Consider the following 19,350-nt stretch of genomic DNA (forward strand, 5'->3'; position numbering starts at 1 on the left):
ATGTCTGCCTGGGGGGTTGCCAACCAAGATTCCAAGCTGATTCATCATGTAGTGGGTATGGCAACACTCTGTACCAGTGCATGTTCCCCAACCTGACATGACCTGACCTGTGTTACACAACACAATGTCCTCAACAAAAAGCCTGCACCAGGGGGATTGGTCTTTTATCCCATGACTCAACACATCCATAAACAGATCAAAGAGGTAAGGACTTAAAGAAGATCTCTGGTGCAGACCAACTCTGATTGGGATCTTGTCTGTTACCCCTGCTTTTAACCAGAGTCCTCACTCCCTCATATATCCTGAACAATCCTCACATACTTCTCTCTCATGTACCTCCTGACGTGGCACTGTATCATAAGCCTTCTCTCCAAATCCATAAACACTATATGCGATCCTTTGTTTTTCTTGATGCCTCTCAATGAGCTGCCTTTGGTGGTGTTTTCCCTGAGCCTCCTCTCTATAACCCTTTCCCTGATTTTCATCATGTGTGACATCAGCTTTATCCAACTGGTCCATCCAGCGCAAAACAAAGTATTGACAAAGAACAAAAACAACCGTAGCTGTTACAAAGCACCAGCATCCTCGACTAGACTCCACTTATCACCAGATGTGACATCCTCCAAGTGGTGCGTCCAGCCCGTGGTAGTCAGCCACTGGCTTCTCCAAGTTGTGTACCTCATGCTGGATCCAGAGACAGTTTGATGTTTTTTTTAGCTTTGTCTTACAATTTCTATACCAACTTTACTTTTTCCATATCGGCTGACTCTTATTTCAACTGGCCATGAATAAAAGCACCAAGCTAAATAAATGAAGAAAACTGTCCAGTATCCTAAGTGCAGAGTCCATTTAGGTCTACAATGTGACTGGAAACTGCTAAAATGACAAGCTCAGACAATGAGTCTCTTTTTTGAGATGAACCAGCAACTTTATGATTTACAGACTGTAATAGAGGACCTGGTCAGGACCAGGGCTGTAGACATTTATATGAAGTATAAGGCAGTAATCGATCCATAAGATACTCTGAGATGGTGTGGCCATGGCAGGGGGACTGAACTTTTACAAATGGAGCCTGCTCTGATACCATATTATGGAAGGTGGGAGAGAAGTTGCATTCCTCCAGAACATAAGAAAGCAGACAGCTCATGATGCACAGGGTTGGCTGACCAACTATTAAATACTGGTGAGTATCAGATTCAAGAAAGGACAGATGAGTTCCCCCATTCTGACATGTAACCGCAATACTGTCAGCTCCTCTTTATAATGGACAAGTGGCACTAAGACTGCTGGTTGGTGCTTTAAATAGGTTTTAGGGGTTTATGGTGGCAAGGGGCCACTAGGATGAGTTATACCCACACTGACCCAGGCATTCCAAAGATCCAGAAAGTGATCACAGAGATTTTACTTTGGCTGGAGCTTTAAAGGCCCCTTCCAGACAGCCCTTCATTGAATCCTCTGTAAGACAGCTGGGGACAAATACTCAACTGGCAGGAGGAATAAAGGCTGGAAGAAGGAGGGCCAGGCAGTTGGGAGAAGAATCAGACATGACACAGGGTACCAAATAGGCAGGCAAGTGGGCAACGTCCCCATGCAATAGATAGGGCTGGAGCCTATGTAGAAACATTCAGAGTGACTTAGGGGTTTTGTTTACTTCTGTTATGTTTTGTATCTTACTTGTCTCTAATAATATATTTGCATCTGTTTATTAACATTTAATAGTTATAAAAATCTTCTTTTACATATCTTGGTCTCTTTAGCAATATTTGGGTTCAAACCAAAAACAACATGAAACAAGACTTTGAACCCCAGGCAGGAGAGGAACCCTGGCTAAGATATAATAGTCTTCTCCTAAGACACAAGTTTCTTGCCCACATCAGATTTTCCTGCGTTCATTTTACCCTCACAAACCTTCAGTGCCTGCTGCAGAGGAGCATCCCCACAGCACAATGCTGCCAACCACCATGCTTCATGTCAGAATGGTGTGTTTTTGATAATGTGCAGGGGTCAAGCAGTGTTTAGTCCAATGGCCACAAAGCTCAACTTTGGTCACATCAGAGCACAGCACCTTGTTCCAACTGACTTCAGAGTGCCTGGTAAACTCTAGCCAAGAAGGTGTGTGTGTTTTTTTAACAGTGGCATTCTCTTTGCCATTGCTCCATAAAGCTGGTGATGCCCCCGGGCCACACTGTTGTTGTCTGCACAGTCTCATCAACTGTAGCTTGAAACTCCTTCAGAATTCTCAGTGGTCTCTTGGTGGCCTCACTCATTAGTCGTCTTCTTCTTGCCCAATCACATAATTTTTGTTGACAGCCTGCTTTGTGCAGATTTTCAGCTGTGTCATGCACTTTCCACTTCTTAATGATTAATTTTACTGGACTCCAAGAATTATTCAGTGACTTGGATATTTTCTTGTCCCAAACCCCTGACTTTGGCTTTTCAATCACATTTTCACTGAATTGCATGAGGTGTTCTTTTGTCTTCATTGTATAGGTTAGGAAACCATACTGACTCTCCTCAAGCTGGCCCTTCTACTTATAGGTGCATTTATACTTCAGTTAACTGAAGCCACTTGACTACAGACATGTGATCTGTATTGAAGTAATTATGTGACTTAATCCAATTGGCTGCATCCGTGATGATGTAAGTAGGTCATGTGTTCAGTTATTTCATGTTTTATATTTGTAATTCATTTAGACTACTTTGCAGAGATCTGTTTTCACTTTGACATTTTCACTGATCAGTGTTAAAAAAGCCAAATTAAATCCACTGTGATTCAATGGTGTATAACAATAGCTGTGCTAACTGTCTAAGACGGGTTGAAATCCAATTAAACAACATACTTTTCAGCGCTAAAGTCTGCAATGCATCATGCAATGCATATGTGTCTGTTATATGTCATTTGGTATGTGATTTATATAAGCAGTGTTAATGTTTTTGATGTGCCATTTGTTGGAATTACATTTTGGCATTATATACACTGTGCAGAATCAGAAACTCTCATGACAATACAAAACTCTCTGACAATATAGTCTTCCCTTTGTGTTATTTGATCACATATTCTATAATTAAAGTAAAAGTCGATCAATTGTGGAAATTGACCAAATCGGGATCAAGGTTACAGATAATTTTACAGCAATCACAACAGGAGTTCAGCTATAAACCACATAAGGATTGCACTGACAGTGATTACTGACATGGTCGTGCTGGTGTAGTTGAACCATCTCCACATGGGGGGGGGGGTGCTAAATTAATAGAAGGAAAGTAGAAGGCAATAATTAATGGAATAGAAGTCACCAGTACAAAAGGTGGCATCATAGAGGTATTTTGTGTTACATGTGGTACCCTTCTATCCAATATACTGGACAGGTGATCTGTCGATAGACTGGATCTTTAAGTAAGAACTGGTTACCAGAAATACCAGAACACATCAAACAACTGTAGGGAGTGCTAGGAGATCAGTTCCAGGGGTTCCAAAGTTAAGCTTTCAGCCCAGGAACTAATTCCTAGGGCAATGTCAATCAAATAGTTCTAAGCCATTGTTTAAATAACCCTTCTAAGTAACCACCAATTGAACATGGAGTCAGGGGAATGGTGGACAAAGACTAAACTGGTGGGAGGAGGTGAGGCCCAGCTGGGTAAAAAAGTTTGAGAAAATGCAATAAACCCCGCAATAGACAGTCAAGGGTCCAAAACCTTGTAATAATATGAATTAGACCCAGTTGGGTGGTTGGGGTTGTATTTGGTCCGTTTCATTTGTTTCGTTGTTTTTTTCTAAGCCATTATAAAATTGCATTTTTTTTAAGCTTTGACTTCACTAGTATCCATACTGAATTTATTTAAGACTGTCCCCTATAAGTCAAATATCAATCTACTTGTAGATCTTGGTCTGTGGAAGCTATTGTTGTCTGCCTTCAGCCAGTGACACACTAAAAGTTCTGACATTTATAGGCCAGAGATATTAGAATAACTAAGAGCCATGTTCTTCTCTGCAAATCAGATTTGTGTCATTTATACAAGAAAAAAGCAAGCTTGCTGACAAAAGACAAAGTATGATTCATTATAGTTCAATTCAATAAAGCAAATGATTTCTCAGTTACTGTTAGTGCATGGAATGATCCTAAAATCCAAAGGTGCCTGACCGTTTTTTAAACCCGGCCACTTAGTGACTGTCACTGGTAAATCTCAGCTATCATAATTCTCATTACAGAATGAAAAGCAATCTGAACTCTGTCACATTACCAATTCATCCACAAATAATTATACTTCTGCCTTCTAGGAATATCGCTTTTAACCCATAATATCAATGTCAAATTTGATTAAAATAAATCAGTTGTTTTCAGATCAAAGTAAGACATCTACATATGATGTGATAACACTAGGCCAATATAAATGAGATTAGGGAGTTGGACTGTGCTCAGACTGGCATTGCCTCTAAGCTAAATCAATATGCTTCTGTGTATCTTTTCCAACAAAAATGTAAGCTTCAAGACATTGCACTGGGTCCATTTATCAGTGACATTCTAATGTTACAGCAGCACTTTTTTTTTCTTCTAAGTTCTTCAGGATGAGTGTGCCAAGCCTGTCTGTTGCTGGAGCCTGTTAGATGGTGATATACCTTTTTAGTTAATATTTGTTGATTAGAATTTTCTTTCACTTGAACCAAAACATTCCTTTGCCTGCAGATTGGCTCCTTGTGAATTAGGAGTGCTGTTGTGTAACACCTGCTGACATGTGTATAATAAGAGCTTCTGATGAAGAATTCAGAAAATCGCCCCATGTTGACGAGTGTTTCAGGTGTTAGACTGTAAACTCATTTGTTTTATAATCTGTGTATCAAGTTAACTGTCCTGGAGAGAAAGCGGCTATCACAGCAGCACTGGGTGCTGACCATTACCAGGCACACTGATGCACATGCTTACATACTGGGCCAGTCTATAGTTTATACTTAACCTGACCTGCACATCTTTGGGATGTGAGAGGGAAACCCCCACAGGCACATGGGGAAACTGCAAACTCCACATCAGCTGTGCCTGGGGTATGGGATCCAATTTTTAAAACAGTTGTGGTATAGTTGACAGCTTATAACATGATTCAAGATGGTGGGGTGCATACATAGCAAGAACAGGCCATTCAAGAAAAGTCTGAGGACATGTGGGTATATTCAACATCTGCTGTTAGCTTTTAGAGAGCCAAAAGGTGCAGCTTAAACAAGGTGGACTTGATTAATAAGAGGACCAACTGAGCAAACATAGCCTTTACGCAGACTTCAGCTCCCACCAAGCTTCTTCAAGGCAGAACTACCTACAATTATTTTCCTCCAAGGTTTCTCAAGTTAGCTTTTTTCTCCTCTGTGTTTTGTAATTTGAGTTTCTTTTTCTCCTGTCAAATAATTCCCTAACTATTTTTATGTAAGTATGTGATAAACTATATATAGAATAGTATGATCTTTGGAAAAGGTGACATATTAAAAAGGAATTCATGAAGCAAAGAAACAAACGTCTATAATCCCACTGATTTTACTTTAGTCAAGAGGGAAACTCAGATTAAGACTGTCAGTTCAAAATATTTCTTTCTTTCTTTCTCTTTCTTTCTTTCTTTCTTTCTTTCTTTCTTTCTTTCTTTCTTTCTTTCTTTCTTTCTTTCTTTCTTTCTTTCTTTCTTTCTTTCTTTCAATATGTAGGACAAATGCATCATGTGGGTGATTCACACTTTCAAAAATACAGCAAAAAGAAACACATTCAATACAGTATGTAACATCCCCACTTGATGTGGGCTTACAGCCTGACACCAGCGGTTAGCACTCTCCTCTCACCTCAATGTTTGTTCATTATCAAAATAGCTAACTGTGACAAAAGAAGCTATATAAAAAAATGAGACAATTATTAACTCATGGTTGTAGTATCTCTTATGTTTTATGAACTATTCATGGTTTTATTTTATTTGTAGGCTAAGCTATTTAGCTTTATACTGTTAGTTTAAAGGGGATTGTTATGGCACATCTTAAGATAAGAAAGGTTCCCATTGAATTTTATAAGACTGGGAAATTAAAAAGAATTTAAAGGAGCTGACAAAAAAAATGCATTCAAATGGACAGATGGAGATAAAAAATCCAGGAGGGACAAATTGTGGACAATGAAAACCAAGAAACAAAAAAAAATCCAAATAACAGTAGTCAAGAAAAGCATTGTCAAAAAGGTCCTAACCAAAAGCTGAATTCCTTAGCCCTAATAATAATATTTTCAAAAAGAAATTGTACGTAGTTTATAGCACAATCCAAAGGTTGGATACTCATGTTGATACACCACCATCTTTTATAGAGATGCTGGTGATCATGTGGGCAGCAATGGGGATAACACTCATAAACAACATGCTGCAAACACACAAAGCAAGCACAAAATGGCACTGGCTGTGATGAACAGCCATTCAAAAATGATGGAACAATGATATCACTGTCATAACAGTAAAAATAAACATGAAAATATAAAAAAAAGAATCCCAGAGTGCCAAGTCCATAAATCATGACGAGGGGCACAGTAGTGCAGTAGATAGTATTGCCAGCTCACAGTCTAAAGACTCTGGTTTGATTCATGGCCGGGGTGCCATCTGTGTAAAGATGGGCATGTTATCCCTGAGTTCTCTGTGGTGTTTCTCACATAGCCAAAGGACAATGTGATTCTACAAGGACTTATCAGGGCCAGATGTAACACTTTGTAAATGTGACTTGATGGTTTGGTTCAGAGAGGAAGTGTGACCTGTGTGCTTCAGCTGAGGCAAACCAATGTCACATCCTGTGTGTCTGTAAGATCACCTTGGCCCACAGTCAATAAAGATGGTGGAACTTACAGAACCCATGATAGTCCAGGCAAATGAAAAGTTACAATGTCATAAAAATCAGCTCATCCAGTTTGTAACTGCAGAGGGAATTGTGCAACTCCAACCAGCACAAGAAAGAACATCTATTTGTAAGCAGCTAAGGTTTCCTACTGAGATCACCATCAACCTATTGAGACCTGACATCATCATGCGGTTGATAACTGAGGAAGCCTATGAAAGGGAGAAAGCATGGTATGCCAAGCTGGCAGCAGAAGGAGGTAAACTGTCAAACCCAGCTAGTAACTAGGGGTAAAAATGCGGAAGCTTTATAAATACAAATATGTATTTTTCACAAAAAATGCTCAGAACAAAAAGTAAGCACCATGGAGCACAAAAGGCAAAAAGAGGTTGCCTGGAACACATGGCAATCCAAGCGAACAAAGTCCCAATTCAAAATCCAGAAATCAAAGTCAAAAACAGCATGAAGTAAAATTTTACAAAGAGCACAGAATAATAATAATAATAAATAATTTTGTTTATATAGCACCCACCCTTAAGACACTTCTGAAAGAACTTGCAGGGCATATGTTGCATAGGATACCAATATTTTCTGCATAGAACACTAAAATGGATAAATACAAGATATGCAAAGAATTAAATAGAATAAAAGACAATAAACCAGAGTAAAATATTAAATTCAATACTAGAAGAAAAGCCTGATTAAATAACATAATATGTGATATGTATGTATATGTATAACATACACACAAATTATCCTGATCATCTGGACAGAGATGTAAACTGAAAGAAGGGGCAGAATGTTAGGTAAAGTTATAAGCCTTCCTGAGCAGATGAGTTTTAAGTTGTTTTTTAAAAGAAGAGTCAGCTGATGTAATTGATTTTGGGAGGTCATTCCAAAGTCTGGGCAACATACAGCTGAAGGCCCTGCCACCCATAGAGCGCAGGTTAGTGTGGGGCACAACAAGATTACCAGAATCAGAGGATCTTAGTGGGTGAACAGAGCATAGTGATGGAGAAGGTCACTGATATAGTCTGATGCAAGGCCATTTAAAGCTTTGTAGGTTATTAATAGAATTTTGTACTCACTCAATACTGTAAGACAGAGGAAGCCAGTGGAGGAGAATTAGGATGGGTGTTATATGCTCACTATTGCTGGTTCGTGTAAGGACTCTTGCAGTAGACTGTTGAATCAACTGGAACTGTGATAAAAGATCTGAAGGAACACTTTCCAGTAGAGAGCTACAATAATTGAATACCTGCGAGCTGCGAAAAATGAAGGCGGCTGGGCGTGTCCTTGAGCGGCGGCTCAAGGCCTCTGGGCTGACTGTCCATAAACAGGCTTACAGAGAACACATGAGAGCGTATGCAGAAGCTCTGAAGGTTGCACGGTCCAAGTTTTATTCCACCATCATCAGAAATGGCTCCAGCAACCCTAAAAAACTTTTTTCAACCATAAATCATCTTCTCAAACCTCCTTTACCTGCCCATTCTGAGACCACTGTTGACAGATGCAACATGTATATCAACTTTTTTAAACAAAAAGTTGATAATATCCGTTTACACCTCTCTACCAAGGATATCTTGCCCTTCCCAACTGTTGACTCATTGTCTGAGACCGTCCATCCTCTTTGCTCTTTCTCTGTTGCCACACGGGAAGAGGTGGAGGATGTCATCAGGAAAATGAAACCGTCTACTAGTTCCCTGGACCCTTTCCCCTCACCCTTGCTGAGGGCCAACATTTCTGCCATCTCTCCACTTATCACCAGGATAATAAATCAGTCCCTCCTGGCTGGCCATATTCCTTCTGCACTAAAAACTGCTGTCATCAGACCTCTACTGAAAAAATCCACCTTGGATCCTGAAGTTCTCTCCAATTATAGGCCCATCTCCAATCTTCCATTTCTCTCCAAAGTTCTGGAAAAAATAGTTGCAGCACAACTTCACGATCATCTCAAACTGAACAATCTGTTTGAAAAGTTTCAGTCTGGTTTTCGCCCTGGCCATAGCACCGAAACAGCCCTGGTCAGGGTCACCAATGATCTTCTGATGACGGCAGATACTGGTTCACCTTCACTACTTATCCTCCTTGACCTGACAGCTGCTTTTGACACAATAGACCATAACATCCTTCTTCACCGCCTGCAATACACTATTGGACTCTCAGGAATTGTTCTAAATTGGTTTACATCATACCTGACTGGCAGAACTGAGCATGTCGCCCTTGGCAGCGCAAAGTCCCACACCCACAACGTCACCTGTGGTGTTCCACAGGGCTCTGTGCTGGGCCATATCCTTTTTACTATCTACATGCTCCCCCTTGGAACTGTCATTGGCAGACATGGTTTATCGTTCCATTGCTATGCCGATGACACTCAGCTTCACCTCAGGACTACTCCCACCTCCTCTACTGTTCCTCTGCCAACATCTACATTGTCTACCTGCCTGGAGGAGATAGAGGCATGGATGAGGCTCAATTTTCTTCAGTTGAACAGATCCAAAACAGAAGCCATCTTAGTTGGTACATCACATCATCTTCGCTCTTCTACCATCACCAGTATTACTTTCTCTGGCCAAAATATTCCTCTTTCCACATCTGTTACTAATTTGGGTGTTAGAATGGACTCCCAACTTACTTTTGACACCCACATCAAATATCTCTGTAAGTCATCTTTTTTCCATCTCAAGAACATCGCCAAACTCCGCCCATTACTCACCCTGGCAGATGCAGAGAAACTCGTCCATGCCTTTGTCTCTTCCAGGTTGGATTACTGTAATGCACTCCTCATTGGGATTCCTGGCAAGAGTATCCAGAGACTCCAGTATATTCAGAACAGCGCTGCCAGGATCCTGATGAGGGTGTGCGAAAGTATGATCACATCACCCCAATCCTGAAAACCCTTCACTGGCTCCCTGTTTCATTCAGAATAGAGTACAAGGTCTCCCTTCCTACCCATCAGTGCATTTATGGACATGCCCCTCTTTATCTACAGGAACTCCTTACCCCTCATAACTCCTTTCGTTCCCTCCGCTCTGTTAACACTAACACTCTTCAAGTCCCCAGAACTAAGCTCAGCAGCATGGGTGACAGGGCGTTTTCATCGGTGGCACCGAGGCTGTGGAATGCCCTCCCTGATTACCTGAGAGCCCCACAGTCAACTGAGGCCTTTAAGCGAAACCTAAAAACTCATCTTTTTAGAAAGTCATTTTGTTAAAGTATTTTATAGACTCTTCTGTTTTTTTTTATTTTATTATTCTATTTTTACTCTGTAGCACTTTGGGGTTGCTAAAATATAAAGTGCAATATAAATAAAATTTATTATTATTATTATGTGATAAAAGCATGGATAAGTGTCTCAGGATTAGAAAAGGAGAGGAATGAGCAAACAAGATAGACTCACCAACTCCCAAGTGCGTCTGAATGAACCACAATTGAGTGTGGGTTATCATATCTTTATAGGGCAGAGGGCAGTTCCTTGTGGTGATGGGCAGGTTGCCGTGCCTCTTGGGGATCCATCCACAAAACATTTGGTGCATAGGCCAAGATGTTTAAACATGAGGAAACTACATAATCCACAATATTATCATAAACAAAGCAATCACAACTAAACAAGAATGACATAAAAATAGCAACAAAACCCAAGCCAGTGGAAGAACCCTGGGTGAAATGCAACAATAACATCTACTGAGTTCAGGAGGTTCCTGAGGATCTACATCCAGTTGCAAGGAGTGGCAGGGAGATGTCCCAGACCACTGCTCCTCCACCTTGAGATGTTCTGAGATTAAAGGAGCTGTGATGACCCTACAGCTGGTATGTTGGTACTGACCCAGGCGTAACAGGCAGCAGTGCTTTGCAGGTTGTACTAGTATGTCCCATCTAATGCTGTTTCCTGTCTTGTACTGGATAAAGAAGGTATAGGAAACAGCCGTGTTAGAACCACCTATCAGATGAGCTGGTGTCACACTCCACGGAAACCTAATAACATTTTTCATTTTTATGTAACATAACATTTTAAGGATTGCACTGACAATATTGTGTTTCTTAATTATAGCATGGCTGTTCATGGTACTTACCTTTAGTTTGCTTTGCTTGAATTAATTTTACAGCACTTAACAAGTGTATGTAAAATAACTTTCAATTCACAAGCCCGTTTTATTAAGCGTATAAAAAGTTAACTCCCTAAAACAATTGCGTCATACTCTTTCATTACGTCATCTAAATATCGAATAGCGTCACCGTGAAGCAGTCCGTAGGTACTTCACGTTTTAGAGATCCTTCCCTATCCCGAAAAAAAACAGAGTGACAAAGAAAAAGTGGAACGAAACCAAAGGCGGGTACAAGGAAGGCCAATTAGAAAGAAGCAAGGAGCTGGTGGGCGGAGGCAACTCCCAGCAGGCTCGGCTGTGCTGACAATAGCGGCGAGGAAGGAGCCAGTGACTCGGGAGCCGAGAGGAGGTACGCTTGCTTGCAGAAGATTTGTGTCGCGACTGCCTTGCAAGTAAGTGCTCGCCTGTGTGTGGTGGCCACATTATTAGCCTAGCGCTGCTCCTACAAGTGCCGGGATAGCGAACCGACAGTTCGGAGCCTCGTAGTGACGAGGTAACTGAAGCGGTTTGCACTCATCAGCAGGCTATACTCGCCGCCGCTCTGGCTCTCCCATACAAACTTTCAGCGATTTGGAGTCGGCGGGCTGGCGTAGGCTCTGTGCGTGGTGTCGCTGTACCCTGCGCACAGTGGAAGTGGCAATTTAGCGGTGCTGTCAGGTGTGGACACTGGGCACGTGCAAGCAGACAGTGAGAGAAGTCCTTTGTTTATGTGGGACTACGCGAGCGATTGAAGAGAGGTGCCTTTGACTCGGTGCGTGTTGGCGCGCGTGCGCGTGCAACAGTGCTTGCGCACCTACGTTTTGTACCTGTGCGAAGATATGAAGTGACAGGCGCTCACATTGCCACGCTTTGATCGCACCGGCAGTCAGGCTTTGTTTAACAGACATTGTGTGATGCCGGGGACATGTGCTGGTCAACACATTGTGACCGCGAGAGACCGTTCACGTCTGAACTCGATTGTGTTTTGTAATAATTTATTTTTCAATTGAGCATGTGTTATACGTTTACCTGCATGTACATTCAGGATCACGGATAAAACTTTTTAAATGTATAAAGGTTAGTCGTGTTTTATCAAATCCATTTTTCCTGGAAGCGCCTGTGTCAGCCCTTTACAGAGCGCAGCAATAAATCTATGGCTTTATAGTATTTTTTTCTCTGAAAAATTGTAATTAACACATTTGCAAGTTGAGCTCTCACCATGCACATGTCTGCTGTTTTATATAATGGATATTTATAAATATTGAGTTGAACATCCAGGTTTCTGATCCCCGTGTCCAATTTAGGCTTCCCAGGAGAGCCGCTGCCTGTCCCGCGGAGGGAACAAACTCTGGACAGGGGTCCAATCCATCACAAAACATGTATACATACCCACACTTGTGCCCAAGAGTATTTCAGGGAGAAATCAGTGGGGTATGGGAGGTGAAAACAGGCAAAATCCACAAAGATGGTAACATTGGTATAATCCTAACCTTGCAGGAATGCATTTCCTTTCCCCACTTGTACAGACTATGCAGACTGCCAAACTCTCTTAACTCTCTATGAATTTAACAGCAGTTACCAGTTTCAAATCAAGATTTAAATAGACTCAGCCTTAGATGGGTCTACCCCATTACAGTTTCTCACATTATGTTAATGTGTACAGTAGTAATCGTATGTATCGTGTGCTGTACTGGTTAAGGTTTTGGATGTTGAACTGAGGTTGGTGGTTCAAATTCTATTACTGACGCTGTGTGACCACGAGCAGGTCACTTTACCTGTCAGTTCTAATTGATAAAGCAAAAGAAAATTTAATTGTATCTCAAATTTTGGAAGCGGCCATGGATAAGGGTGTCAGCCAATTAATAAGTAATATTGCAGTCCATCAAATGGAGCAACATACTCTGTGCTCATTTTAAATGCAGTCTCTGTATGTTTAAGCATATATGTGTATGAGAGTGCAATTTAAATAAATGGCAAAGTATAAAAGTACTGTAGTATTTAGTCCAATGTGGGGATACAGAGTAACACTGGCAAGTCAAAGTACTGTGTATTATTTTTGTTCTTGTGACTTTGTGCACCCCTGGGCATTTCAGATTCCTCCAGTTTACTGTGAGTTGTTGCAATTTTTGTTACGTCATATGTACAGGGCAAGGGAAAGATAGCAGGTGGATAAGTGATTAGAATAAATTGTCAGTTTTTCTCCATTGCTGTATTTCATAATACATATTTTATATTTTTTGATTAGAGGTGTACCATTAGTTTTGGGACAGGCTTCCCTCATGCTTCATATAAGATTGTTGCATTTTATGGGTGGGGTTGATTTGATTTGAACTTTGTTTTGTCAGGTTTGACTTGCCTGTATGGAATGTTACTTGCTTTTAATAAATTCAATAAAATGTAAAAAAAAAAAAAAAAAAAAAGATTGTAGTGTTTAAATACATGGAGTTAGGAAATAATGTTGATTATTGATGTGTTGATCGTTTTTAGCTTACATAAGTAGGACTGTTGTTAGGTAGGATGGCATATCCTTGAATTCACATGCTTCTGAGTCCTGAATGATTCATTGATGTTTCCTTGGAACTTCTGCTAATTTAGAAAGAATATAGCAAAAAGCCTCTGAAGTTTATCTGAGAGACATAGCATATTTCTATGCTAAAGCATGCCTGCAGCGTGTATTCCACTTCTAGGAACAATGTGTTTTGATTATTTTCTGCAGGTGGTGTCGGATAAGCTGGTGATGTTGTCATGAAAAAGTCATCCTAGCAGTGCCGCCTTACTGTGTAAGCATGAGTTGTTTAACTTGCCAGAAGTCTATTCTGTATTTATGCAGCATTCTGTTGTGCTCTACCATCCGGACATCACAAATCACTCAAAAGACTTTCAGTGTTTAAAATAAAGCCTGTTTGCTGCTTCTTGCATGGATGTAGTCAAAATTGTTGGAGTGGCCCATGGTTTTATTCTTCAACTTTGTAATTTCTTGTGCTAATGGTAACATTAGGCAACCCCTTATGCTGTATCTGTTTGTTTCTCGATTCACTTAAATGATTTAAACAATTTCTTCTATGAAAAGTTCCCTCTGCCCATCCTCCCAAAGAACCTTTTGGCACAAGGTTTTCTAAGCATCCGTGCATCCATTTGATTTTCTAACCTGGTTACCCAAATTAAGGTTGCATTCAGAAGTTGTCCAATTTTTATGTATGTATTAAAATGAATGCATTGAGTTCCCACATAATGATCCCATGATGTGGTTAAAATAGGTACATTTTTTGTCTTCCTCTTTTCACCTGTGCCATTAAGTTGCTGGGAATGTACTCTGTTTACTCCCTATCTTGAACTGCTATTGCATGCTTCTAAGAGGAAAACCCATGTCTTTGTCAATGCCTTGATGGATAATAATGCCAGATTAGACTTTGGAACGAGGCTTTGCAGCTTTGAGCCTAGAAGGCTGTAGTGGATTTTAATCTGAATCCAGTTTACAGCTAGAATGACTCCTAATTATCTGATGTAAATCTGACACCTATCCTGCTTGTGCCAAAATGACGTAGTGAATTTTCTAATTGGTGGTTTTCATACATGTTGGACTTTATACTTGTATGAAGTAGTTTTTTTCTTTAACCAGTGTTAATTTTTTCTACATCAGTAATTTATTAGCATTTTACCTGCAAATATGAGTTCTCTTATTTTTCTGGGCTATTTTGTCTTACCTTTACTGCATTATAGTCTTTACTACTCTTGCTCCTAAGTCTATGTACATTAAAAATTCTGTGGATGTGGCACTGTGTATTTGCATATGTATCAATTAGCAGTGTGAAATTTCAACGTAAATACTACAGATGACAATGCATTTTACTTTAACCAACCTACTTCTATTTTGAAATCTCTGTTTTGATTATTTGTTAAATCTGACAGTCTCGTTATGTTTAAATGTTGAACCTATTTTTGACAAAAATGTTTGTCTTGAGACATTTTATGTAATAGTAAACAATTTAGTTGTCTACTATTTTTAAATCTTTAATAATCTGGTGGATGGTGAATATGTGTTTACTTTTGCCATCTTCACTCCACCTATAATTTTTGGCAGATGAAAGAGCTACATAATTTTTGGTTACAAAGAAAATAAAAAAAAATAAAAAAATCTCTGACCATCCTGTACCTTTTGTGAAACACTCTTAAATTTTTGCCCCCTACTTTCACTTAAAGTTTGTATGAGAAACATAACAGTGTTAAACTTTCAGCCCTCTGTTTTTTTGTGTTGGGCCTTAGGGTCTGTTTTTTTAAGCTCATTTCAATTTTTTTCTAGCTTGAGCTGGTTTATACTTCACTATAGAGTTGAATCTCAGCTAATTCCAGATTGCTGTTGCCTTTTTAAGTAGCGAGTTTGAAAATGGAATAAACCTTACCTACAACTATAGAATATATATAAAAAGGACCTGACCACTGCAATATGAGTGCAGGAATTGATACCTCTCATATGAAAGATGCATCTCAGAGTGTTTGTGTCTCGCTATTAGCTGTGTCTAGTAAGAATTCAGCTCTCAACAATTTAAGACTGAACGAAAATGACTGAAAATATTTTGCTCTTGGAGGTGGTTCGGTAATAGAAAAGTGTGAAAACCCCTGGCCTAGTAATCTTGTGTGACATTTAATTACATTAGTGTCAGTAGTCTTCCGTAGTTAAGGATTTGCTTGGATTAACATGTCTACTATTATACAAAATCAAATAGTGTTACTTCTTTTAGCAGTAACTGAATCCAGGCTTATGCTCCGTTTCACAGCAGTGGCTTTGTACTAGTTTTGGGGGCCCTGACCAGATGGCACAACATTTCAGGGGTCTTGACTTAAACTTTGGGAATTGCTGATCTAAGCTATTTAATAAATGATGGCAGAGAGAGTGCAAATTTATGATGGTTGCTTTTGATGTGTAAGTCTCCCTGATGGCTCAAAACACAAAATTGTCAATACTTAAAAAACTTAGCATGGGTAAATTTAAATATCACATAACTATAAGTACAAAATATGCATGATGCCTAGACTAAAAAGTCTTAACACTAGGCAGCAAAATCTGTGCCAGACTGCAATCTATGAATGTACAACATGGCTTATTTTCATGAATGAAACAAAATCTAAAGTATTAACTACCACTATTCATTGCAAAATGGATTTCATTAGACTGCAGACCCCTCAATATAATTGAAGATACACATTGCAGTCACATGGGACAGTCATGTCACATATCAAGAATATATATGAAAGGGACAAATTTTGGCAGTATAAGCAGGTAAAAAAGCTGTCACATTCATATTAGACTACAAGCAGTCCCTGGGTTATGTACGAGATAGGGACTGGTTTGTACTTAAGTTGAATTTGTATGTAAGTCGGAACAGGCACATTATTTTAATAAATGCTATTGTTGACCGACTGTAACCAAGTGCTCTGCCAATGAATGATGGAGTTTTACCTCTCTCTAACCTTTTTATTATTTCTAGTTTATTTTCAATGGTGATGGTTTTTCTCTTCTTTACTGTATCACCAGCACTTGCATGAGATTTGTGTTTCAGAGACATTCTTGAAGGGTGAAGACAGGCAGCCATCTGAGGCACACTACAATGCTACCCCCGCCGCCCTGTTCAGCCACAACCGGGTCACCGCTTGCAGCATTACCAGCCATGTGTCCTGTCAGAAGCAGTAGCTGCGGTGGCGTAGTGGGCGGGCAGCGAACCATTGTCCTGTACACGAGCGATAGCTGTGGCCCCGGTGACTATAGACCACGGGTCACCGCTTGCCGTCGGGAGCCGCCCGAGGGACACTATACTGCACGAGCAGCGAAATCGACCCCCTCCAGCCACCGCTTGCAGCATCCCCAGGCCGAAGATGATGGAGCGGCAGTTACTGAGGCGCATGCGTCGCAGCTGCGTCCTCGTTCATAAGTCGTAGGTCGGATGTTCGTAACCTGGGGACTACCTGTACTCAGCATTGTTGAACTACACTGGTTATATGATATTTTTGGTATTTTGTTTCTAACAGTTATTTCTTCACAGTCCTGTTGTACATTAATTTGGCACATAAAATTGTGTTTTACAGTTTTTTTTTTAAATATTCTGTCTGCTCTTGCACCTTTCAATTGGGATGAAAGGTACACAAGTCCATAAGTGATAGGAAAAGCCTTAAAACATAACTAATACACCCAATTTTACAAGCCAAAAATGTTGATCTGCTTCTTGAGATTGTATAAATAATTGCAAAATAGTGTTTCCATGTAGTTTAAAGAGTTTCATTATAAGGAAACTTATGTATTCACAAATATTGTGCTGCCACTGGATTGATAATGGATGCATGTGCTTCACTGAAAGTGAATATTCAGCAGGCCCATAGAATGCAATAAGAGCTGAACTGATGTTATAGAATGATCTTGAAGTGGAACCAAATTAATAGTGGTAGTGTTGTGTTGTTGGTATCTTGTTGCCCTTTCTGTGTATTATTAGTTTTACATGATGTTAAGGTTATACCTGCTTCAAAACTGAAGCATGTTGACATTAGTATATGATATCAAAGAGCAGGTTTGAGACGGGCACGAGGTGCAAGAAAATCTACTTTAAGCAAAGGTTATAGACATGGATTCATCCCTTTTCCTAAACCTCTTAGCAAGGGCACGATTATGGGGCAGGTGCAAGCATCAAACACAAAATGGGAATGATCTCTGAACAGTGCTTTAGTCCATTGTAGGGGCATACACAGACTCAGGTCAATTTAGCAATGCCAATTCACCTAGGTTTTAATCAGGTTGAAGTTTATTAAGTTCAATACAGATGTTTTAATGCAGGCTCAGTGATAGCACAGAGTTGTCATTCCTGACTCACGGTGCTGGGGTCTGCATGAGTTAAAAAATGTAAGTCTTGTATTAAACGTGGAGTGCAATGTAATCAGTTCATATATATTGTTATTTGTACAAAGTACAATGAAACTCTTATGTGCTGTTTTTACTATGCTGCCTCTTGGTGTAATTCTTGCTCATTTAACTATGTAAAATAGCAACAAAGCATGTAAATGGACGAAATGTCTGTGCTGTTCAGGAAAAAATAATCATATGGTTTAAGTGCACATCTGTCTCTCTGTTAAGTTCTGCCATGGCTTGTAACTGTTGAAGAAATAGAATTGCAGAAGCAAAAATAGGATTTTAAGCCTAATATAGCTTGGTAAAGGGGGAGTGGAAGCGTTGTCATAACTCCACTCGTGATGGTGGCTGTGAACAGATGAGTTAACAAGAAAAGTATTCTTACCTCAAGAAAAATAGGGCAAAGAATCTGTGATAATATTTTTAGTTTCCTTTCATTTTCACAGGAATACCTCATAAATGCAGAGTGCATGTTTTCTTAAATAAAAACCTTTGCTGTTTCAATGTGGACATATTTGGAAGGTTTTGAGACTTTTCTGTAACCTAAGGACTTGTGTGCCCTTCAGTCCCATTGTAAGCTGCAAGAACAGACAAAGCATTTTTAAAATTAACAAAAAAATACTTCACTTTAGAACATAATCTCATATTGCAAATTAATATATACCATGATTGTGAAGAAATAACTTTGATTTGAAAAATACCAAACTAATTCTTTACATTTGTGATTATTTATGATCAACTGAGTGATATTTTGTGATTAATCGCAATAAAAAATTTAGTTTGAGCTGTAATATATATATATTAGTGCTTCTGCAGCCACAATAATATTTTTCTTATTTTTGGGCCTCCACATTGGATGTAGAAATCTGAATATGCATTCTGGCTGAAATCCAGTTTATCACTTGCATACGGCAAAAGGGAACGTTTAAGTATAAATGCTCAGTTTTGAAAGTGACATCTGGTAAAGTGCAAGTATTTACCATCAGGTTGACGAGTCCTTCTGCACTTGGGTGAAAACAAACGTGTGGGCTGAACATATGATACATCTTAAGGGATATCTGCCTCCTCATGCAGGGTATAATGCAGTCATATACCACTTTGCAAAGTAAATTTGTACTAGAGGATGGCTGACAGAAGTTACACTGCAGTGACAACAAACTCTATAGTCTGTGCAGACACAGAGTGCCAGACAAGAGACTCAGAATAGTTTGCCACAGAGCAGTCTGCTTTAGTAAGTTTCTTAAAGCACTGAATGCAACATTTGAAAAAGAGTACTTGCTAAAACACTATTGTATGTATTTGTGTACAGTAGTTTAGATCATCATGAGTGGCTGATGTCAACTTGCCTTTTTATAAACCTAAGGTAGTGATGTATTTCATACCTATATTTACACCATGTTATCTCAATAAAATTTTGTTCACTGCTTAAAAGAGATAAAGAGTAAGCAGTCTTGTATTCTGCCAGTGTCTTAAAGCTGAATTGATACTAAAAAGTGAACAAACGTTTTGTAATGAAAGCACAAATCCTTTTATTTTAATGT

At 39.6% G+C, this 19,350-nt stretch overlaps 1 protein-coding gene across 2 annotated transcripts in view; it reads left to right on the forward strand.

The window, feature by feature from the left end:
• Positions 1 to 11,220: 11,220 nt before the first annotated feature.
• pak1 (p21 protein (Cdc42/Rac)-activated kinase 1) overlaps positions 11,221 to 19,350 on the forward strand; it is a 176,357-nt gene continuing 168,227 nt past the window's right edge. Inside the window, exon 1 of one of the 2 annotated variants that reach the window (XM_028800375.2) lies at positions 11,221 to 11,287. The gene's annotated coding sequence lies outside the window, so the exon portion shown is untranslated. Of the gene's footprint in view, positions 11,331 to 19,350 lie in introns of both variants that reach the window. The other variant, XM_028800373.2, reaches the window with a different exon arrangement.

Source organism: Erpetoichthys calabaricus, chromosome 4 (assembly GCF_900747795.2).
Source record: "Erpetoichthys calabaricus chromosome 4, fErpCal1.3, whole genome shotgun sequence".
NCBI lineage: Eukaryota > Metazoa > Chordata > Cladistia > Polypteriformes > Polypteridae > Erpetoichthys > Erpetoichthys calabaricus.